This window comes from Mus caroli, unplaced genomic scaffold, assembly GCF_978045245.1.
Source record: "Mus caroli unplaced genomic scaffold, Mus_caroli_1 scaffold_17, whole genome shotgun sequence".
NCBI classification, from domain to species: Eukaryota; Metazoa; Chordata; class Mammalia; order Rodentia; family Muridae; genus Mus; species Mus caroli.
The window spans coordinates 40239624-40263163 of record NW_028227272.1 but is presented as its reverse complement, the minus strand read 5'-3'; the positions used below and the strand labels follow the sequence as shown (position 1 = coordinate 40263163).

Here is a 23540-nt window from a genome sequence, read left to right as displayed (position 1 = left end):
CCAAACTTTCTGACTCCCTAAGACTTTGTGTCACTGGAAGTGAGAAATAAATTTTTCCTATGTAAACTCCACACCTGTGCTTTTCTCTTGTGACAACTCTAGTTGACTAACATTAACACTAAACTTCTACTTTAGAACAATAGGAAATTCTTTTTTTTTAATTGGGTATTTATTTCATTTACATTTCCAATGCTATCCCAAAAGTCCCACACACGCTCCCCCACCCACTCCCTCACCCACCCACTCCCACTTCTTGGCCCTGGCTTTCCCCTGTACTGAGGCATATAAAGTTTGCACGACCAATGGGCCTCTCTTTCCACTGATAGCCGACTAGGCCATATTCTGATTTATATGCAGCTAGAGACATGAGCTCTGGGGGGGAGGGGGGTGTGGGGGCAGGGGGTATTGGTTAGTTCATATTGTTGTACCACCTATAGAGTTGCAGATCCCTTTAGCTTCTTGGGTAATTTCTCTAGCTCCTCCATTGGGGGCCCTGCGATCCATCCAATACTTGACTGTGAGCATCCACTTCTGTGTTTGCTAGGCCCCAGCATAGTCTCACAAGAGACAACTATATCAGGGTCCTTTCAGAAAAATCTTGCTAGTGTATGCAATGGTGTCATCATTTGGAAGCTGATTATGGGATGGATCCCCGGATATGGCAGTCTCTAGATGGTCCATCCTTTCGTCTCAGAAATTCTTAAAGCCACATTAAAATGACTTCTTAAAGTGAGCTTACAGATTATGAGAGGTTCAAGAAATGTCCCCCCCAAGAATCATTAAATGCTGTTTCTGAGATTCAACTAGACCTATGCTGTAATCTAATATATTTCCTGTGTTTTCTGTTTTCAGTCTTTGAACAGATAAGGGTGTTTGTTACTCTATAAGTTTTAATATTGATCAGAATTTTGTATTCTTGAGGGGTTCATCAATTCTCATGTTCTTCTTGTTAGAATAACAGAAGCCAACTTAGCTCAGCTTGTAGATCACTGTCTTTGCCTTCATAGATATGAAGACAGCTCTGTTCCTGCTTCCCAAATTTTCAAACACTTCTAACCCCCTTCACTATTTCTTGTACAATTCATTTTATTTTTCTAATTTCCTTGTCAATTACTTCTTTTTTTAAAATGTTTTGCTCCATTGTTCTTACTTTTTAAAGATTTTTATTAGATATTTTCTTTATTTACATTTCAAATGTTATCCCTTTCCCTGTTTCTCCTCCCCAAACCCCCATTCCCTCCCCCCTCCTCCTGCTCACCAACCCACCCACTCCTGCTTCCCTGTCTTGGGATTCCCCTACACTACCTGAGAAGGGCATCAAGCCTTCTTAGGACCAAGGGCCTCTCCTCCCATTGATGTCCAACAAGGCCATCCTCTGCCACATATGCAGCTGGAGCCAGGGGTCCCTCCATGTGTACTCTTTGTTTGGTGGCTTAGTCCCTGAAAGCTTTCGGGGTACGGGTTGGTTCATATTATTGTTTCTCCTATGGGGCTGCAAGCTCCTTCAGCTCCTTAGGTCCTTTCTCTAGCTCCTCCATTGGGGACCTTGTGCTGAGTCAATGGTTGCCTGAGAACATCCACCTCTGAATATGTCAGGCTCTGGTAGAGCCTATTAGGAGATAGTGATATCAGGCTCCTGTCAGCAAGCACTGTTGGCATCCACAATAGTATCTGGGTTTGGTGACTGTGTATGGAATGGATCCCCAGTTGAAGTAGTCATTCCTTCAGATGTTCATTCCTTCAGACTCTGCTCCACACTTTGTCTCTGTATCTCCTCCAATGGGTATTTTGTTCCCCCTTCTAAGAAGGACAGAAGCATCCTTTGGTCTTCTTTCTTCATGAGCATCACTTGGTCTGTGAATTGTATCTTGGGTATTCCGAGCTTTTGGGTTAATACCCACTTATTAAAGAGTGAACACATACTATATGTGTTCTTTTGTGATTGGGTCACCTCACTCGGGATGATATTTTCTAGTTCCATCCATTTGCCTAAGAATTTCATGAATTCGTTGTTTTTAATGGCTGAGTAGTATCCCACTGTGTAAATGTACCACATTTTCTGTATCCATTCCTCTGTTGAGGGACACCTGTATTCTTTCCAGCTTCTGGCTATTATAAATAATGCTGCTATGAACATAGTGGAGCAAGTGTCCTTATTACATGTTTGATCGTCTTCTGGGTATATGCCCAGGGGTGGTATCGCTGGTAGCACTATGTCCAATTTTCTGAGGAACTGCCATACAGATTTCCAGATTGGTTGTACAGCTTGTAACCCCAGTAACAATGGAGGAGTGTTTCTTGTTCTCCACATCCTCGCCAGCAGCTGCTATTACCTGAGTTTTTGATCTTAGATATTCTGACTGGTGTTAGGTGGAATCTCAGGGTTGCTTTGATTTGTCAATTACTTCTGATGATGTCTATGTTTTTTTAGATTTCTTATGAATAGCTTTTAAGACATCTTTCCTGCATATCATCCATGAATATGAGTCATCTTGAAATGAAGACACAGAATCTTCCATTATCCATTTTAAAAATTATCTGATTAGATGTGGTGCATCATATATTTTGAATGTGCTTTGGGAATATGGTTAATTTATCAACAGCTTTTCTATACATCTGAAGTCCTATCAGGTGTAGACATGGTGAACATATAATCACAAAGCCACCAAGCAACAACAACAACATCCAACACCTTGGTGACCAAGAAAAAGCCTCATATACCCAGGTTTGATTCTGAAAGAAATGATCTTTCCTTTGGGAATGAGGCCATTGTCTGTACCCAACAGTCTTTCAAAGAACCACAACAGCTCGGGAAGTCTTAGCCTGTAAGGGAAAACTTAATATTGTTGTTTAGCTAAATTACCATGGCATCAAGCTAATTTCTAAATCAGTCTGTCTGTATCACAGACAACTGCTACTTAGTCAGAGTAGTGTCTCTGTGCAGGAATACAGAACACACTGCTGATCAAGGTGCAGAGAGGAAATGACAGCTGAGTTCTCTGTCCTCAAAAGGCCTTTGTTCTACTCCTTCTCATTGTTAGCAAACATCCCAGAACAGTGGCAGAAAGAATGTAAGCACTGGACAATGGGGAGAAGAATTATGAAATGCTATCTTCTAGTCATGACACAATCTATTCAGTAATGATCTCACAGCAGTTGTGGCTGCCTGCACAAGTCTCTACCTGCCAACAGTCACTCACAGATTGGGGAAGGTTTCAAAGTGCTCTAACCCTCCTTGTTGAGGACTCTGATGGATTCTAAGGGAAGAGAAGTCAATGATGTTTTCAGTTACATACCCACTGATGGAGCCCACAAGGTTCCAGTGGAAAGCTCTAAACCACGGTTACACAGATGACCCTAATTAAACTGGGCTAAGTCACAGGACAAAACAAAGTGACATGGAAGAGACTTGTCATAAGGAAGGAGTGGTTAAATGGCAGCAGAGGGGGTGGAGAGGGGAACAGTGACAGTAATCAGGATGTAGTATATGCAAGTAAGAAAGTATATACAAACAGATGTGGTAAAAAGTATTTAGAAAATAATACAGCTAGAGCTAGCAAGCTGTTCAGTGGGTAAGAGCACTTGTTGCTTTGTAGAAGACTGGGGTTCAGTTCTGAGAATCCACATGGCTGCTAACAACTACAGTAATTCCAGTTCTAATGGATCTGATGCCTTCTTCTGACCTCTGTAGACACATATATTATACATAATATACATGTAGCCAAAACAATCACATATGTAAAAATCTTCATATTTGGCCTTGTCATTCAAGGAATTGCTAATCTTATCTCTATTTACTGAGTTAGCTTTCATCATAAATAGCTCAGGAGAGACCGTACCACACAGTATGGACTACATTCACTTAAGTCATTCTCCTCCCCAGAAAAAACTTATTTTAGAGGCATATGACACATGATACTTAATTGCTAGGATGGTCTACTTCAGACTTTTGCTTCAAACTGACAGCAAACTGTTCTCCCAAACTGATATTTTATACTTAGTACAAATGAGTTTCATATTTCTGGTTGTTTGGTTTTTACTTATGGCTTAGAATAGGGCAAAAACTTATGATCTTACTGACAAATCCTCTGTCTCATCTCTGGTGCTCCATCCCACTTTTTATGATCTCTTTGGCTTCCCTGGTACTTTCCTAGGAAAATGTCATCTCTGCATAATCATGAAAGCACCCTAAAACAGAATGCTTGTCAGAGAGAGACCACTGTACCAGGAGAGTACAGAGGATTTTAAACAAGGTGTCATCCTTAAGTCCCCATAGGGGCTGGTAGAGGACAGGGGGGGTTGATCTGTCTCTTTACATGGCTCTGTATGCTGGCACTATTTAAACCCTGTTACTGTACTTAGAGAGAGCTATCTCCTTCTCCAGTCTACTCTGGATGATTTCCTTTGCCAACAATTCAAAACAGCTTTCTATTTTTCAGCCTTTAGCTGGAAAAGGTGGTAATATATAATGCTTTTATTTCCATGCAGTCTTTCTCTGAGGCAATCATGTACCCCGACCTTTACCTAATCAAGAAAAGTTGTTTGGGCAGTGGGGGATGGGGAGGCAGGTTGGGCTTTAAATGCACAAATCAGTTCTAATAAAAACACTGAGATTCAGGTGCCTGGGGTTAGAAATACTGGAGGGAATTCAATTACACTAATTAATATTTAAGAAGGGCTAGAGATCACATACAGAATGTGGGAAACTAGGCCAGTCAGACATGAGCATATGGGGAGGGCAAGATCAACAGATAAAAGTAACAAACAAATCATACATAAACGCTCTAACAGAAATGGAATGGCGAATATAAAATAAATGTTCCAGCAGACACTGAAGAGGAGGTAAAGTAAATGGTCTACCAGACATAAAAGCAAAATGTTCCAACACACACAAGACATTTTATTGCTTTTGTGTAAACACATATATTATAAAAATTATTTTTCCAAATAAGTCACTAGGAAATGTTACCCCTTTCTAAACACAGACTTTGTCAGGGTTGTGTGCATTCATGGCATATTGTATTTACTCTCGTTCCCCACTGGCTCGTCACAGAGAAAGCTCACTAGGCCTGGGATTCCCAAGAGTTAGTTCCTTATGGCTAAGTCTATATAGATGCCTAGAAGCCAATGGAAAGCTGAAACCTTCCTGCTTCTTTCTTATGGTTCTGTGATATGGTTGGTATCACACCAGATTCTTTTGATTGGGAGGGACTTGATATTTCACCTGCAACACAGATTTCTGGTCCCTCTTTAGTATTTTCTAAAGGAGGCACTGTTAGTGCCACAAATGCCTTGTTTCTCTAATGAAAATGGTTTGTTTTCTTCCTACACTGTAGCATTCTTATTCCATTCATTCTTCACTCTTATACCTCTGTCCTTCCTGCATTATGGGAGTTTGGAAAGCATAATCCAGAAGGGCCTCTGGATTGCCTTGCTGAACTGTATGTTTTTAGTGTGAAATGCAATGTCTTCCTATACATTTGAGTGGCTTTTGCTATCCATATCACACAGAGGTGTAAGTGGAGGTAGAAGTGTGGAGGAGATGAAGGGCCACCCAAACTGAGAGCTGAACTCCTCTGCCAAATTCTTTAGCATAGATAGCCAGTAATTAAGGGACCCTGAAGAAACAGTGTGTGGCAAGACTTATGGTCATGGAGAAAACAAACAAAAAAAAGAGGTTCTTGCTCTTAAGGAACATAACCTGTGTTTGAAAAGTTATTTAAATAAGCTGAAGATTTCAAGATAATACACCCCCAAAACTAAATTGACTCCAAATAATAAAGAAGCAAGAAAACAAAACAATAATTAAGACTATGTCCTAAAAGTGTTAGAAGTACATTAGTGGTCTCTCAAACTATTTAACATTCCCAGGATTTACAAAGTGATTCTTATACAAAAGTTCAGGAGTTAGTTAAAATATTTAAAAACTGATATCAAGTTACTACTTTGATGAGAATGACAAGCAAACTTTAATATATAGAATTCGAAGTATCAGAGGTGAGTGTTATAATCTACATATAAAAATAGGGTTAAATATGCTTTTTTGAAGGCCTCAAATTAAAACTCTGAGTTTGGAAGAAAAGATATTAGGAGAAAAATGGACTATTCATGCTTATTGTATGTTTCAAGACTTTTTGACACCATGGGGTATTTTACTGTCCATAAAAGTAAAAAGGCTGAAGCTTACATAATAATTCAAACCTAAGTTTCTATTTCTTTATATATTCACTTTGGTAATATTACTACTTTGCTTTGTAATGCTCAATACAGCAAATAATTTGAGTTTATAAAATGAACATATCGTAAAAGATTATTATTTCAAATGTAAAGATACAGTAAGGCTTAGTTAGAAATGCCAAATCTGCTTGTATTAAATAAGTGAATGAACATTTTCTGCAGATGTTCCACGTGTCCCCTCTACCTCACACTGCTGGCTCCAGGCTCTGTACTTCCTATTCATTGAGTTGACAGTTTAGAGCACTGTACACTGCAGATGTATGAGACCAAATCAGATTTAATGTGTTGGCTGCTAATTCTTTGAGGTTTAAATAAAGTGATACTTTTTTGTTGAGGAACACATTATATTGAGTACATTAAATATCAAAAGGTGGCCACTTTGTCTTATATTCATTCAGTAGATGAAATTTCTCTAAAAGTATCAGAGTTTCTTAGTTTAATACATTAGTTTATGATTTAACCTTTGGTAATTAAGAAATATGTCAATGGAAACATCTTTAGTCACCCAGAGTCATATTGCTTAAATGAACATGTAATTTATAGATACATAAGTGCTGTTTATTCTCTAAAAATATGTTACATGAAGAACATCAGATGATCCCCCTTTCTGCAATGTCAATAAACCAAAATTGACTATCTGCCATTGAAGATGAAACCTTCCTAATTTGAGAAAAGAATCATTTCTCAAAATGTGTACTAGTCTCTATAACAGTATACTTTCAAGTGTTTATAGCAGTGAAGGGTGAAGCACATTATTTTGAGCTCTTTCATGAGCTTTCTCTAAAGTAAGATAAGCCAGAAAAGATACTACATACACTGGAAGGAACCATGCTGCAAAAGTTAAGAACATACCTTAGGTTTCCATCCTGGCTCTGCAGTCCTTTTGCTGAATTCTTTCATGGCCTTGGGCAATACTCTTAAACTGGCTAAGCCCTGGTTTTCATTGGTTCAGCATAGTGGAAATAACAGAATACTTACTCTGAGGAATTTGTAGTAAAGATAAATTAGGCAAGGCATGCATATTGCTCAATGTATTGCCTTGCATATGAAAAACTTGGAAAGACTATCAAATGTAATGATTAACAAATTTATACATCTAAACCGTGGTTTCTTTCTTGTGGTTACATTTTAGGATCAGATTTTTAATAATCATTTATAGATGTATTATCTTCTATTTAGTTATGATGCTTGTTAAGGTTACTTTTTCTTTGATGCTAAAATGTTCTTTGACTACTATGTCTTTATCTCTGACTCATTCATCAGAGATGCAAGGGGTCATTCAGTTTGTCCTGAACTCAGCTTTCTGGCACTCTTGATGCTGCTTTCTCATTTTACTCAGCAGTTTAAGAACTAAAACTCAAAGATGAACCATTATGCAAATTTATTGGGACTAACACTTACCCAAACTGAGCAAACAAAGAATTATTAAAAAGTAAGCCCACCAGCTCCAGGTGCAGTGGCGCATGGCTAATCCCAGTCCAAGAAACTGGACTATCAGGAGTATAAGGTTACCCTCAGCTACATAACAATTGGAGGTCAGCCTTGGCAATGGGAGACTGTCTAAAAAAGGAAAAAAACAATCTCAGCAGAGGAGAGCAGCTGATGACAGCAGCTGTGAAATGCTACACACAGTGGAAATCAGTGAACCCCAGAGGAATAAACTAAGAAAACTGGAAGGCCATGAAACTTACATGATTTACAAGAGAAGACCAAGCTTAATAAACACTCCGAAGCACTGAAGACTGTGAGAGCCAGGAAAGTCAGTTCTGGGTAAAAATCTGGACTGAAAGGTCTGAGGGCATCTGATCATAGAGAAAGTAGAGCTGAGAGAACAACAAGAAGTTTTCCTGGATAGAGCTTCTTTAGTGCATAAGTTACACCGTGGGGATAATATCTGTGAATATACCACTGTGGATGAAGTGCCACACAAATCCTGAGGTGCGATGGCCACAACAGTGTGGGGGATACTCTCTTTGTTCTTCCTTTTACATGTCTATATTTTATTATTTTAGGAATATGAGTGTTTTGGTACACATATGTATGTATAGCATATGCCCACTTGGTTCCTTGAGGAGATCAGAAGAGGGTCAGAACTGGTGTTACAGATGGCTGTGGATCACGCTGTGAATGCTGGGAATCAAACCCTGGGGTCCTCCTCTGCCAGAGCAAAAAGTTCTCCTAATCACTGAGCCACCTTTCCTTAGTCAAGGATAAAGCTTTCAAAGAGCCAGTGCTAGAAACTCACCAAGAATGTACATTAAAATGAGTACCCATGATGGCAGATAGTGCCAATGGATTATAGACACAAAAGTTTTTCTTAAATAGGATGCTAAGAATTTAGCTTCTTAAAGACATGTCATAAAGGTAACAAAAGCAAAATTGTTAGTTTATAGTTAAAAAATTAAAAAAATTTTTTTTTCCTTTGCTTGGATATGGATCTGACTCTTCAATGAGTACTAAATTCACTTAAACTTAAAACCAAAGATTGGCAAGGACATTGAGATGGTAATGTAACATCACGCTTGAAAGAATAAACTATCAAAAGAACAAAAGCAACTGAAGCGGAACAAGCAAACTTATCACGAATCATGGAGGATTCTGCAGTATTAAAACTACTACTAAACACGAGCAAGACTGTTATTCAAGGGAACAACAAAGTAGTCTTCTACATTCATTTCTGTGAAATTTTTCTGAACGTGGTAAATGTAGGCAATTATTTGGTCGTTCCTTTCAGTTTTCAAATGTAATTTTAAGTAATTTGTGGAAAAAAATTTATTCAAAATAAACATTTAAAGTGCTAAGACACAAAGGCTAGTTTTCTTAGATATGCACTGGCTTTCATATGTACATGCAATCACATATCCCTGTTCACACGTTCACGTATCACAGGGCCTCTTGGAGGAAGACACAGGAAGAAATATTTGCAGGGATCCTTCATATTTGCATCTCTTGATATCTGCGTGTGTATGCTGATGAAATCCTATATTTTGTTGTTTACCAGTATTCAATATACACTTTTTAAAACCCCTGCATGGAAAAAATATTAATCCCCATACAAAATCAGTGGTGTAAATTTCTAAGTAATATCCTAGAGGAAAAGCATTGTCCCTTTTGTTAATTAGGCATTCTTGTTTTTTAAAATGTTGAACATCTTAAAGCTAATATGTAAGGATGAAACGTTACAGTGAGCAAAGCTACTAGGTCAGTAAGACAAATTAGCCGGGACATGATTTTAAAATAATACTTCCATTTATGTTACTATCCCAGAAGTGAATTTTATTTACAATGATTAAAATATCTCTTCATTAAATTTTATTCAAGTACTAGATAATATAAATATATTTACCATGTAAAATTACATCAATGTAATTTTACATGATAAATATTAAATCATTGTCTCATTTTTATTTTGATAAAATTTCTTGTAGGTGGTATCACTTCATGTTAGGCATTTTATGCTGCTTAATATTATAATTAATAATTCATATTTTTGTCTTTCCCTTCTCATTTCTGACAACTTTTATTTTTAATCGGTGGGCATGTGCCAAATTGGTTTGTTATTTATTTATAATGTAAAATGACAAGGGAATTGAGTATGTGGAATAGAGAAAAAGGTTGTCTTTTAAAAAATAAAATTTTCTCAGTAATGGGGATGTTTCTTGTTTATCCTTATGGACTTGAATATTTGTGAGAGGTTAGAACAGATGTCATTGCCCTTGCATGACAAAACTGTGTTAACTACATTAAATAGAACTGCTTTTTTTTTCAATTCATTTTAGCTTTGTGAAGACATCTGGACATATGCATAAAAAAGAAAAAAAAAACAAAATTTGTAAAAGATTCCCTCGTCTGATAGATCCTATAGTGCCAATTAAGTAAAAATTCTGACAAAACAGATCTATTTGTATTCTTTCCTAAGCTAAAACATGCAAATTTAGGAACAAACAGAAAAGTCCAAAGATACAGGACTGAAAAAATCAAATGTTCTGTCTGTTCTGCTTTCTAGAATAGAACATTCAGTAATCTCTTTAACTCTGCACATAACAAGGAGCTACATATCCTAAAAGCTAGAGCACTGACTGACTGCCAGAAACTTCAGAGAGAGTTTCTAGAACATCGGCTAGCAAATCATTAGTGGAGCTCATTCTAAAGAGGATCCTCAGGCCCACCTAGGAACCACTATCAACGGAGAGTCTGCACTGATACGTCCTTCCAGGCTGCATCCCCTCCTGGCACAATTAAGTTGAGTACTACACTTTTACAGAAAAACTTGTCTAGCCCACAAGAGCTTTCCATTGTCAGAAAAATGCTTTCAACTCATCCTGTGTCAAACATTAGAGAATCCAAGGAATAAAAATTTCATCAAATTACATACTTCTCTAAGTATCTTCCATTTCTTTTATTAGTTTAACTATCATGAACTATTACTGGGCCGTCAGACCAGACTCTGGTTAATTTAGATGCCAGCATTTGGAAGAACAGAACTTAACATAACAAAAATGGCCCTCTATCTCATGAGAAACCTATTATTTACAGTTTAAAATTGTAATACAATATTGAACATTTCAAAAATGTTTCTGACTTTAATTACTTGGATAATTATTGAAATTCAGACTGTTGTAAACTGTCACTGAGTCAGATGTGGGAACTGGTTAAATCACAGAGTGACAAGTCATTCGGTGTCAGTATGAGTCAGAACACAAGCATTCTGACACATCACTGTGCTTTTCAACCTTGAGCAGACCTCCCCCTCCCTGCCTTTGGCACACACTCACTTTAAAGGCTCTGCATCTAGGAGGCATTTTACCATGGTTATGTATACAGTATTCATCTTTCAAAACTGTACTGTGGAAAAAGCTAACTGTGCAATGTGATAATCTAAGATTAAACAACTGGTGTGGTTCAGCTAAGAATGGGAAGAGCAATGTTATTGGCAGTCATCAGAAGCAGTCTTCATGATCTGGTTAGAGGTTGCTTGTTTGTTTTTAATTTATTATTGTGGGATTGTACAAATCCTTTCAAAGCAATGTGCTACTCTAGATATAAGAAATGAAGAGCTGTGTATCCATGTGTAGACAACGCCATGACTACCACTTGGTATCTGTATTTCACCAATTAAATGTAACAAGAATAGGAAGTCATATCTTTAGTATAGCTTTCATAACACCTTCAGCATGATGAAAGAAAATAGAAACTACAGTAATGGGCAGAATGCTCTTGAGATGATAAGACTTTTAATAGAGCTTTAACTGGTCAGAGTATTCACAACATGCTCCCTATAGGTAGGACACAAACAAATGAATGCATACGTACTTTAAACAGTCAAGAAAATGTGTATTTCCATTTGCAGGGAAGAACATCACTGTGCTTGATAAGCACTTTAATTTACATGACACAGCACTTCTGAATATGGACAGTGAGTGAGAATTCAGTTTTGCTGAATAGGTCAAGAAGTAGAAAGGTGAGCAGGATGAAGAACATAGGTACATTTGTGTGTGAAGATTCATGTGACCTAAATTTAACAATATCATTATTCTATGCCCAGATATTTTTGTACAATAAGAATTTTTCCTCATATCTGGAATATACATACACACACACACACACACACACACACATAATATAGTACATATATTAGGACAACCTTTGAGAATTCTTCTAAATACCCCAAATGGACTTCTACCAATGCAGCCTTCCACGATTCTCCCTATTGGCATCTGAAGGGATGTTTCCATCAGTTCCTTCACACCATAAGAACTGAGTTCTGTTTACAATACAATTATCTAAATAATCAGCAGTACTATTTTCTCTACTGTTTTGAATAAGACTATGGAAATATAAAGCATTAAATCTGTTCCTAGATAAAAATAATTTTTATCAAGCCCAAATGGTATCTGAAAGGTGAGGACAGGCTGAGATGGACTCCTTGGCTTCCTTCTGTCCAACAATTTCCTGTTTCCCTATTTCCTATGGTTACCACCATGAAACATGTGAAAAGCTCAGTAGGGACTCTGTTTCAACTTTTCCTTTCAAAACAGAGTAAAAGCTCAATGGAAAAAAATGTCCTTCCTATCTCCATGCCAGGTCCCATGTAAGATCCACAAACTTAAAAGCCAGGCAAATAGTATTTTATATGCCCAAAACTTAGTGACACGGTGCTATAAAATTCCCCAAATTTAGGCATGTGACTTGACTAGTACATACTGTGGTATGAGTCAAGGAAAATGGAACCATGTGTACTTTTATTGCATACTCAAATGATTCTTTTCAGTCCATCCAAAAACATGTTACTTCAAGAAATACATGGTTTTTCTTTTATAAAAAATGATTCAATTGTTAAAATTATTAGGTAAAATGATTGAAAGCTACTCTAGTATACATAGGTAGAACTAAGAAAATAGACTTATAAATCATGGTCACAAATTTTAACCTACTCATACATATGTATAACTAATTATCAGGATCACATAAGACTTACAGTAAATAGCCAGGGAAGATGAAGAGTATTTAAGCAGCAGGTTAAGGACATTACTTATCGTCTGAGAAGAAGCTACAAATGGTTGAGTCTAGATGGCCAGCGGGTGATGGCAGATAAGTAACCCAGGGGCATGCTAGGTTTATTCAGACACATCTGCAAAGCTCTGACTTCTGTATATATGTCCACAGTCTATTACATTTAAATTATGAGAGGTTCAGTGGATTTATATTATTTTCACATGTTCAGTCTTAGTTGGACTAACAACTAACTAACAAGTTAACAAAATTGTTTTGATTTGAATTTGAAACGTTTGCCATAGGCTCATGTCATCAAGACTTGTATCCAAGCTGCTGGCCTGCTTCGGAAATGGAGAGAGGTATGGCCTACCTATTTGAAGTACATCAGTGACAGCTGGCCTTTGTAGCCTATGGCTACCCCTAGTTCTGGCCTCTTACTTTCTGCTTCCTGGACTATTATGAAGAGAAGAAAATTTATCGCATTCTTTGGCTCCCCCAAGTTGAGGGCATTCCCATGCCTTCCCTGCTAAAATGGAATGATACCTGCTAATACTGTGAGCTAAGATGAATCTGTCCTCCTTCACATTGCTTCTGCCAAGTACCAATGTTACAGAGAAATCAGAGTGACTAGTATTTACAGATAGATCAAGAACAACAAACTGGGGCTAAGGAAGAGACTAAGGACAAGATGGCAGACACATATCCATACAGAGTTTTAAGACATTTGTTCATCACTTCTAACAGTGATTTTCCTTACTTTAGAGATAAAAGAGAAGCTTAGCCATAACAGCCCATACGTAATAGATTCATATCACAAGTCAAGCACCATGATGCCAAACTTTTAATTACATCATCTCATTTAACTTTCAAACAGCTTAAAAGACTATTACTGTTTGAATTTTATAAACTAGAAAACAAAAGCTAAAAGAAATGACCAAATTTAAAGTTGCCAACTCACCAAGATATGATCTCATATCTGTTTGGGTTCAATACTGAATCTCACAAACTTTATAAAAGTAATCCTTTAATTACATATTACAATTATCAAATATTTTAATAGTAATGGATGATCAAATGGTAGTCCAGAAGAATTCAATCTGAGTTTTTCACACAGCAATCCAGACATGATGTGAAACTCTCCCAGATCTCTTTATCACTCCAACATATTAGAGAAGCAAGGTGGTGTGCAGTCCCAGCGCAGCAGGTGTCTCCTGAGGAGGGGCAGTACTAGGACAGGGCTGTCCTCAGCTTCTTTGCAGTAGCTGTCCTGCCTTTGGCTGCCCACCTTGCTGCACTTTGTTGTCATGTGTTTGCAGAGGAGCAAATTGCATTGGAACTCTTTAATGAAATATTGTCACAGTGGAATTTGGCTATAGTTCATAAACCGGTTCATATCTATATATTGACCACAAAGAGTGAAGACAAGGATGATTTCTTTCTTTACTGCTCTCATTAACCCAAAAGGCTGTACAAGACTGCTCTTAAAATAATCTTTGGCTAAAACTCATCACTAAAATGGGCTCTTCCATAAGTTTAAAACTACTAGATCTGCGTGTGTGTGCATTCACGTGTGTGCGTGTGTCCAATTACTGTTCTTTACAGGGCTATATTACACTGTAGTATTCCAAGGCAGCTGAGAGTCACTGAAAACACAAAATAAAGTGAAGGAAAATACACTGTCTTGGGAAGACAATAGGATTAAAAGCTGGAAGGTCTAGGTTTGTGTCTATAGTCTGACACTTTACTTCTATGGCATGAAGAGCCCTCCCACCCCCGAGTATTGGTTCTACAACTCCCTTAGGGCAGTGAATCAAGAAGTGTCTCTTGTTCAGCACGACACTAGGGACTTGCTGGAAATAAAATTTGTATTCTAGATTCAGAGTAAGAAGCTTAGTGTGTGTAGGAAGGGAACATCAAAACCAGTTTGATTACTGCACCAATTCTGATCTGTGTGTGACCTTTCTGTATATTCTCCCATAGGGTAGATGTCTAAGGCTACAGGAGAATGTTTATAAGACTCTGGACTTTTTATGACCAGAAATCTTAAATGCAGTTCCAGAAATATTTAGAGAAATAATGTTCCAGCCTACATTAGTGAGATAATAACCTCATTTCTGATTTTTACTTTGAATGTGTAGACGAGGCACAAGTCAACCAGAGGTTATGCAATTAGCTTGGAGTCAAAGAGAAAGCAAGGAATAGAGCTGCAAAAGAAACCCCAGCTTGAACTTGATTTTAATTCAATCAAACTGTTAAGGTACCAACCACGCACCCTCCATGATAATGACAATGAACCTTTTAATAAATAAATTTTCATCATTTTGTTATAAAAAAACAACAGTAGCTTTTAACAAAAGATTGGCATCTATAGTTCTGAGCTAAGGGATATTTACATCAATAGAGATTCTGCTTTGCAAAGGTACAATTGCCCTGATACTTACATATGTAAAATGCGAACATTATGTATGTTCCTCACATCACACTTCTCATTACTACAGTGGCAGAGAGGATTATAAAGAAAAGTAGTAGTGAAGGAGTCAGCTTTAACTTCTACATCAGTATTTGGACCCCATATGACATAAACTGAATGTTAGAAAATACTTTGGGATGGTCTTCCTCCCCTATCTTCATGTCAGAAGTGATCTTTTGCTTTACTGCTATTTGTCTGATATAGCTACTAAGTAAGATGTTTGATATTTTTACATGTAAAGGTCCTGAAAAACAAAAAGTAAGTGAATGAATTGCTAATGAAATTCTCCGATTGTCAAAAGCACTTTGGAGTGATGGGGTGGTAAACAAGAGTAAGAGGGATGAGAAGTGCTTAGATGCTACAGCACATTCACCATAGTAAAAGCAGAGAGAGCACATGTGAATAGAATTCGCATTTTATGTCACTGCTGTCTATGAATATAAAATATACAGAAAATAATTTTCAATAATACTGGTAAAATATTGTTCAAAATCTACTCTTCGTGTCTTCTTCCTTTAAAGGGCATGAGAGAGAAAAGCACCCATCTGTCCAAGTGTGCACAGGGAGGCTAGAAAGGGAGCTACTTAGCATAGATAAAAAGATCAAATAAAACCAGAGAATGAAAAAAACCAGTAACATTAATAGGAGAGCAACACAGACACAGATGATCCCAAGAGACATCAGAGATAAATAATGTTAATGTGTGGCAGGAACCATAATAAAGGTATATGAACACATAAAAAATATAGGCACGCGCTCTTTCTGTTTGCTGAAGTATTTTATGGTGGTGTATTTTTTAATGGAATTAAAAAGGAGAAAATAAGAAACATTTAATCGACTGTTGTTATTGTTGCTGCTTAGTTTAATTATGATATTCTAATATCAACTCCATACCAGACTCCTCGGACACTTTCATGAACTCAGTGCTTAACAAGAGGCTACTCTTATTCAGTTGTTTAAAATACTTGCTCAGAAAACCCCAAAACGTGTTCATTAGGTATGTTAAGACCTAGTCTGTGTGTTAGTTTCCTTCTGAGGAGATGAGAGAGATGCTAAGAGGTGGAGTGTCTGTTAGCTAGCTATCCAGAAAGTATCTAATTTGGGTTCCAGGAAAGTAGGAGAAAAGGTAAAACCCCACAAGAAAACACACCTGAACCCCATGGACTAAATACATCACATAATATTATTTTCTCTGTTCATTTGTTCTGTCCTTTGTCAAATAAAAGACTGTTACTATGATATTTTCTGGATCTGATCTGTAAAAAGCAGGATTGGATTTGCATACCCAAGTACTTTTCAAACTATCTCACATTTCCTACTTGGAGAGGACACTGATTTCCTCAGAGACTAAGAGAAAAACTCAGGGTAGTCAGAAAACATTTTGCATATTTTAAGATTAGGAAAGTGGAAAGCCACCTCCCATGATAAGACAGGTCTAGTAATAACCACAAAACAACATTAATAACAATAATCTGAATCACAGAGAATGATTGATCGCAAGGATTCACCTGAATAAAGGAGACTGCAGAACGAGATGGTCATTAAGCTACATTTCCATCTTCAGGCCTCTGCCAAGCTTAGACTCTCCGGAAAGCTGTAAATGTTCTCAGAACAGACTTCAGTAATGAGATTGGAATGAAGACTGGATGATGGCATAAAAGCATCTCCCTGCCCCTTGTTCTGAAAGTTAACTATTAAACCATGTGTCGTTCATCCTGATTTGGTTTACATAGTTCTAGAAACAAGGACAGGCTGATCAGATTGCCCAGGGCAACTGAACACCAAGTGAAGCCTCTGTGATGACCACATTCTTCCCAGGAACCTCACTAAAAAGGCTTCTTATCATCAGGCCATCAATTCTGCATTGCTCTTGAAGGATGGAAAGTATTTTCTTTTGAAAAAAGTTCTTCCCTTCCATTAATTTTATATTTTGGAATATTCAACATTTTTCAGTGCATAATTTTTTCCATTTGATTCCATTATTCCATCCCTTCGTCTGTCTCTGTCACTCTGTCTTTCTGTCTTTTGTACTCTAGTTCATTATTTTAATTATTTACAGACTTCTCTGTCTGGACACTTCATCCAAGTAGAAGATGGTGGTTTTTTTCTGTTAATTGTTTTGTTTTGGTTTTGGTTTTTTCTTTGTTTTTGTTTCTTTTTGCAACACCTTAGTGGAATGGGATCTATATGGAGAGGGGATTAGTTTCAATATTATAGTTCAATGATGTTTTTTAGTTTCACCCATGACAGAGCTCCTACTGGCTTTTCTCATGTGCTGTACACATTCTACAACTTAGAATGGCCCCAACAGTACTTGAGAAAATCAGTGGTTAGTCAGTGTCCAACTCACTTTTCAAACAGTTATTGCACGGCTCATTTATTGTTAGATGGTTTGGTGGGGTTTGTTTCATTTTCCTATGGACTCATATTACCAGAGAAACACAAGACTCAAACCTTGTTTAAAAACATATTATGATTTCAATTATATCTCTACTGAATCAATGTTCAAAACATGTAACTCTACTAAATTTTTTACAAGTGTGAACACAAGTGCATACAGATGTAAAAACTTTAAGTTTTAAGTGCTGTTTTTACCTGAATATTATCTCATGTCAACATATTTTTTGGGGGTGGGGGAGGGAGCAGTAACAAGGAGCAGCGTACATATGTAGCATTTTCCACTATATTTTTATTAACACTATTAATGAATGTGTCTCAATACTTTTATAATATTTACATCTATAAAAAGATGAGGTATAAATAGCTTGTTAGGAGGTCAATAGTAGACCCTTGAACGGCAAAAGCTGATTCACATCATTATGGTAACAGAAGAGAGCAAGTGGAAGACACTGGGATTGAGAGAAAAGGTAAAGAATGCACTGAGACATACTGAAGCTTATAAAATATACCAATGTTAACCTATTTTTAAAACAATTTTTGGAGTTGGGAACTGGGCTCAATAGTTTTCTTACCTTTTGAACGTTCTTTTCAATGTTCAGTTTTTACTGAATGTTCAGTTTAAAAAACATCCATTTTCTTTCAATTTGAAGGAATAAAAATAGTACATAAAAGTTGATGATTTTTACTTTGCTGTCCTAAAGTCATGCATGTGCTCAATTCACAGCACAAACTTTAGCATATTAGAACCTTGAGTTCCATCATTTAAGAATTTAAGGTTAAAGTTTTCTCATTTATTAAGTGAAGAGAATGGTAAGTATCTCAGAGGATTGTTTTAAGATTAAAATGGTTAGTAAAGAGAGGTCACTCAATAAATGGTGGCCAAATCGCCACACACAGTAAAATCCACATAAAAATATATTTCTAGGCCTGTTCCTCTATTAGGTAGGGCTGGTATCCATGCTACAAAAGCCATTAAGCCTCAATAATTTGGGCATTTTAAAGTACTCTTCACAGAGTTTTCTAATGACATTTCCCAAAGGTCAGACTAGCGCATGCTAGTGTGGAGCTGCTGCATTTGAAGGGACCTTTATTTGGTTCAGAAAGTAAGTCTTGTTCACAAAAGCCAGCATCATAGAGACCCTGCCATAAAGAGTAAGAGAGATCTTTCAGAAAAACTAGGGTGAAAGACCTGTAATAAAAAGTGAATGCAGATTCTTAGGTTAACAATAAATGCTCAAAATCAAAGCTACACTGAGAAGAAATATGCTCTAAACAAACAGCCTGCAGATCAGAAAGGGCTGAAAGACCTTAGGCAGCTGGAAAAAAAGGAGGAGTAGAGTAAATACAGAGCCCTGAAAGATACTGCTCCAAACCTGGACTGTAAAGCGAGGAATCAGCAAGACTACAGGACAGGAGACATCCGTGGTAACAAAGTAGGAAACAAAGTGAATTAGAATGACATCCTTAATGTGTGTGTTGCACGTTAGTGCTAGTTAGAAAAGCACAAATATTGATGGGTTAAATCAGGATGAGGAAAATATAAAGCCAAACACGGACAGCTCTGAGGGGGAAAAATAGTCAGCTTGGTACTCAACTGTCACCACAATTCATTCGTGTTTCACAGCCCACTGTTTGTGACATTCACAGAGTTTCCAATTTAGCAATGAACTATTTTTAAGTTGTGAATCTCTGCAGCCATTTTCCATATGTATCTATTGCAGCTAGCAATAATAGCCTCTTGATCTTTAAAATGTCTCCAATTAATATTATTCAGATCAGGGGTCATCACTTTTCCACATATTTCTCTTTTCTATTACTTCAAATAAAACACTGCACATATTATTTATTTGCATTAAGCCCAAATTATTTGGTCACTTCAGAAAAAAGAAACTATCATTGGGAGGCTGTTGTTCTTATCATTCTCATAAGACTGTGTTAGCTTTGGAGTTTTGAACTGTATTTTCATTTAACTAAAATAATTATAGCACCTTTTCCATGAGAGCATTTAAATATATCAAATTTACATCTAGATTTCCTGTGTGTCAAATATTAGGCAAAACAATTTCAACTGTTATAATTTACATACTCATATATTAATGCATGTTACATATTAATAGATATTAATGAGCTTATGATTATTGTCTAAGAGGCTCTTTTGTCTTATTACTGTTGTGGTTATTATAGCTGGTAGCGGGTACCATTTATTGAGTATCCATTATGTACCAATATATATCAAGATATCTAATAGACACCATAAATACAGACCAATGGGATGTTATTGGTCCACTTTTTCCATGTGAGGATTTAAAACAAAGAAAAACCAAGGAGTCTATGGTCACATGCTTCCTACATAGTAGAGGTGGTGACTATAAATTTAGCACACTCTATGTAAGAACACTGCCTACGGTGCCTTTGTGATATAGTTCAGCTTTTAAGACTGAAGCAAGAGTACAAATTTTAAAAGTTAACACAGGGCTGGATATACAGTTCAAAAACAGAGTATCTGCCTATCTTGTGTGCTGCACAAGTTCAATCCCCAGTGCCACTAAAATATAAGTAAGATAAAAATAAATAAAAAGTTAGCAATGTTCTGTCAACTGCTTTTGTAAGAAAATATATTAACTCCACTGTATCATTCACAGAACATCTGAATTGTTTTTTCATACTTTCCTAATCCTATGTATTCCATTCGATAAATATTCTCAAGCATCTACTGTACAGCCCTAAGTTGGTTAGAGATCTTTGTTAACGCTCATGCTTAAGAAAAGATTTGATTAATTATAAAGCCCACTGGAAGATGTTACTTTTAAACAAAATTGTATTTTTCTTTTCCATAACTGATGCTTAAAGAAAATTTTACCAATATATAATCAGTGGTGCTTCAGACTATAAAGTTCCTTTTAATAACTTAAGTCCCAGCCGAGCATGGTGGCGCATGCCTTTAATCCCAGCACTCGGGAGGCAGAGGCAGGCGGATTTCTGAGATCGAGGCCAGCCTGGTCTACAAAGTGAGTTCCAGGACAGCAAGGGCTATACAGAGAAACCCTGTCTCGAAAAAAAAGAGGAAAAAAACCAAAAAATTAATAACTTAAGTCCCAAACTGTAAAATAAACAGTACCTAATGAAGATTTAAACATAATTTCTACAAAAACCCATAAATTTGGTTCATATAATATCATCTCCATATTAAGCTAAATCATACTACATTTTTTATACTATACCTAGATTTTCTCAATAAATGTTGCAAATATGATATCTCTGATTTAAGTTCAGAAAGAAATGTGACTTGAATTATTTTGTCAGTAGGGCTAATTCAGTTACACTGGAAAGATATATTTTCAGCAAGCTTGTGAGTAATGGTATAAAAGCGATAATCCTATCAGCAACAACAGTAGTGATGGCCTTTGGTGAATTACAATTAATAGTTCAAATGCATTACCTTACTCATTTCTCAGAATGCTATAAGGGGTATGAAGTGTTAATAATCTGATTTTACAGAACAGGATACTTACGGCACAAAAGTCCAATACCTTGTCCAAGATGATTGCCAGCAAGGAAGTCAGAGTGAGATTTGGCCCCAGAAAGTCTGCCATGCTTATGTGTTTTAGAGGGAGCTTATGCTTTTTATTAATGCCATCTCTGGGCTGATAGAGTCATACTACTGGGCTTGGAACCCATGTGGTCTGAAAGCTCAAACTTGAAGACAGCTAACGAGTCAAAGTCTGAGATGCTGCTATTTATACTACCTGCCAATTAAAACGCTCCCTTCTGAGAAGGTGTGACTAGCTAGCTAAACCTTAGAACATAACACATGCTTTAAAAAGTGCCCGGAGTGAGGCTGAACCATGGCTTGGGTTAAGAGCTCTTAAATGGTTTTGCAAGCAACTCAGTACTGGTGATCATTTCCTAGTACCCACACAGCAGTGCACAACCACCTTATTAAACTCCAGTTCCAGGGACCTGAGCCCTCTTCTGTTTCAGAAATGAACTCAGTACACATACACACAGGCAGGCAAAACAATCTTACACATAAAAGTAAAGTTTTTTAAAAAGTGCCCGATGAACGTTAAAAATGGCATCTGTAAGAGGCTGGCTGTAAGTGGTGAATTAGCATGTGATTTTCCCTTTTTTGTTTGTTTCTTCAATATATTTTCCTTCTGTTTAAAATACTTTCATTACAGGCACATGCTACTTACTGAACAAAGGAAAACTTAGGAGTTTACACTGTAAACTTCTTTCATTTTTTATTACTATTAGGCTGTTAGTATCAGTTAAAATTTGCTCTCTTCTCCAATCTCTTCTAGGATCCTGCTTTTTCCTCTCTTTCCCAACAACAGTAGCAAAGGCACACAGTCCTGTTAGTCATCAGTCTTCTCTAAGGTATCTTAAGACCCAGAAAGACTGACTTGTCCTTGTTTATCTTGAACGCTCTGTGTCCTGAGCACCTACCACTCGGTTCAATTACAGAATCTAGACATATGTTCTCAGAAAAAAGAGCTCAAAGCAATTGTTGACTCCCTTAAAAGACATGTAGATTTCCTGTGGAGAAGTTTCGTTCAAGGAATCTCCAGAATCCACGGGTCTATTTTGTATATGCACCAGAGGAGGAAAAAAAATCACATCCCACATTATGACACAATAGAAGTAACAGGGAGCAGGGTTCATGATCCAATAAAGCACCTTTGTTTTATACATATATTCCTTTCTAATTCGTTTGGTCATTTTTGTCCCTTCCTAGTCCAATATAATAGAAACCCTTATAAGGCCAACATTTTATCTTATTTGCTATTATCTCTAGTTTCTAATAAAGGTCATGGTAGCAAGAAATTCTCAGTAAATATACATTAAAAGAAGGACACAGGTCAGTGGGAGATGGGAGGAAGGTAAAATTCACACAATATTTCTTATGTTGTCCTGGAAATAATAAGGAAGGTTACCTCAAAACTTCCAGGAAAACATGAAACACCAATGAAATAGGGAGCTCTTGCTCTGTTTCTGAGCTGACTGCTTGATACATTCCTTTATGTGCTACATCCCCTGTAGCATTTTGACATTCAATTTTTGCTACTATAGTAATCACAGAAGTAATGATATTATTTCTTGACTAATTTTCTCTAAGCGCCATGTAGTGTGATTAGCATTTTCTATGCTTTATACTCTTCAAAAAGTTAATATGTATTTATTCACTATTTATGTGTGCAGTGTTTATGTGTGTGGCTGTGTCTGCCACATCACAGGTTGGAGGTCAGAGGACAACATTCAGGAGCTTTGAGTTCCATCCTGCGCATTTTCTCCTTCCACCATATGGGCTCTGAGAATCCAACTGAGATCTTCAGACATGAGGCCTTTGGCTTTACTTGTTAAAGTGCCTTTATTTTTTTTAAAGTAATGATTTAATAATTTTGTATGTACGCAGAGGTCAAAGAACACCTTGCTGGAGAGGTTCTCTACCTTCACAATGAAGGTTCTGGAGATGGAACTCAAGTTGTCAGGCTTGGTGGCAAGTGCCATTATTTGCTGAGCCTCTTCATTATCTCCTATATTCATTTTTTAAGATGATGCCCAAAGGAACTATTATTAATAATCCGATTTAACCTAGAGGTACAGTGAGAAAACAGATGCCCACTAACTTGGTCAAAATTATTCAAATAGAAATGTGTCAAGAGTTGCCTCAAGGAGCATGGCTCTAATATGTACTCTAGGCAGAGGTTATGACACCCGTTACAGGATTTGCTCAGGAGGCTGCTGTATTCATAGTTAGAACTTGTGGAACAATGAACTCCGAGTAAGCACAGTCAGAGATCCTTCTTATGCAGTCTTGGCCATCAGCTAGCAAGTCTGTTGAGACTTCAAGAACTCTTGCAGACCAGCTTAGACACCAGAGAGGGAAAGAGGCATGGAAGTTGTAATTCTCTTCCTCTCCTCTCCTTCCCTCCCC

At 37.1% G+C, this 23540-nt stretch overlaps 1 protein-coding gene across 21 annotated transcripts in view; it reads right to left on the bottom strand.

The window, feature by feature from the left end:
- The window catches only part of Zbtb20 (zinc finger and BTB domain containing 20), a 765654-nt gene that overhangs the window by 384707 nt on the left and 357407 nt on the right, over positions 1–23540 (bottom strand). The window contains exon 1 of one of the 21 annotated variants that reach the window (XM_029470528.2): positions 16711–18200. The exons of the other annotated variants lie outside the window; for them this stretch is intronic. The gene's annotated coding sequence lies outside the window, so the exon portion shown is untranslated. Of the gene's footprint in view, positions 1–16710; positions 18201–23540 lie in introns of those variants that run through there. 21 annotated transcript variants of the gene reach the window in all.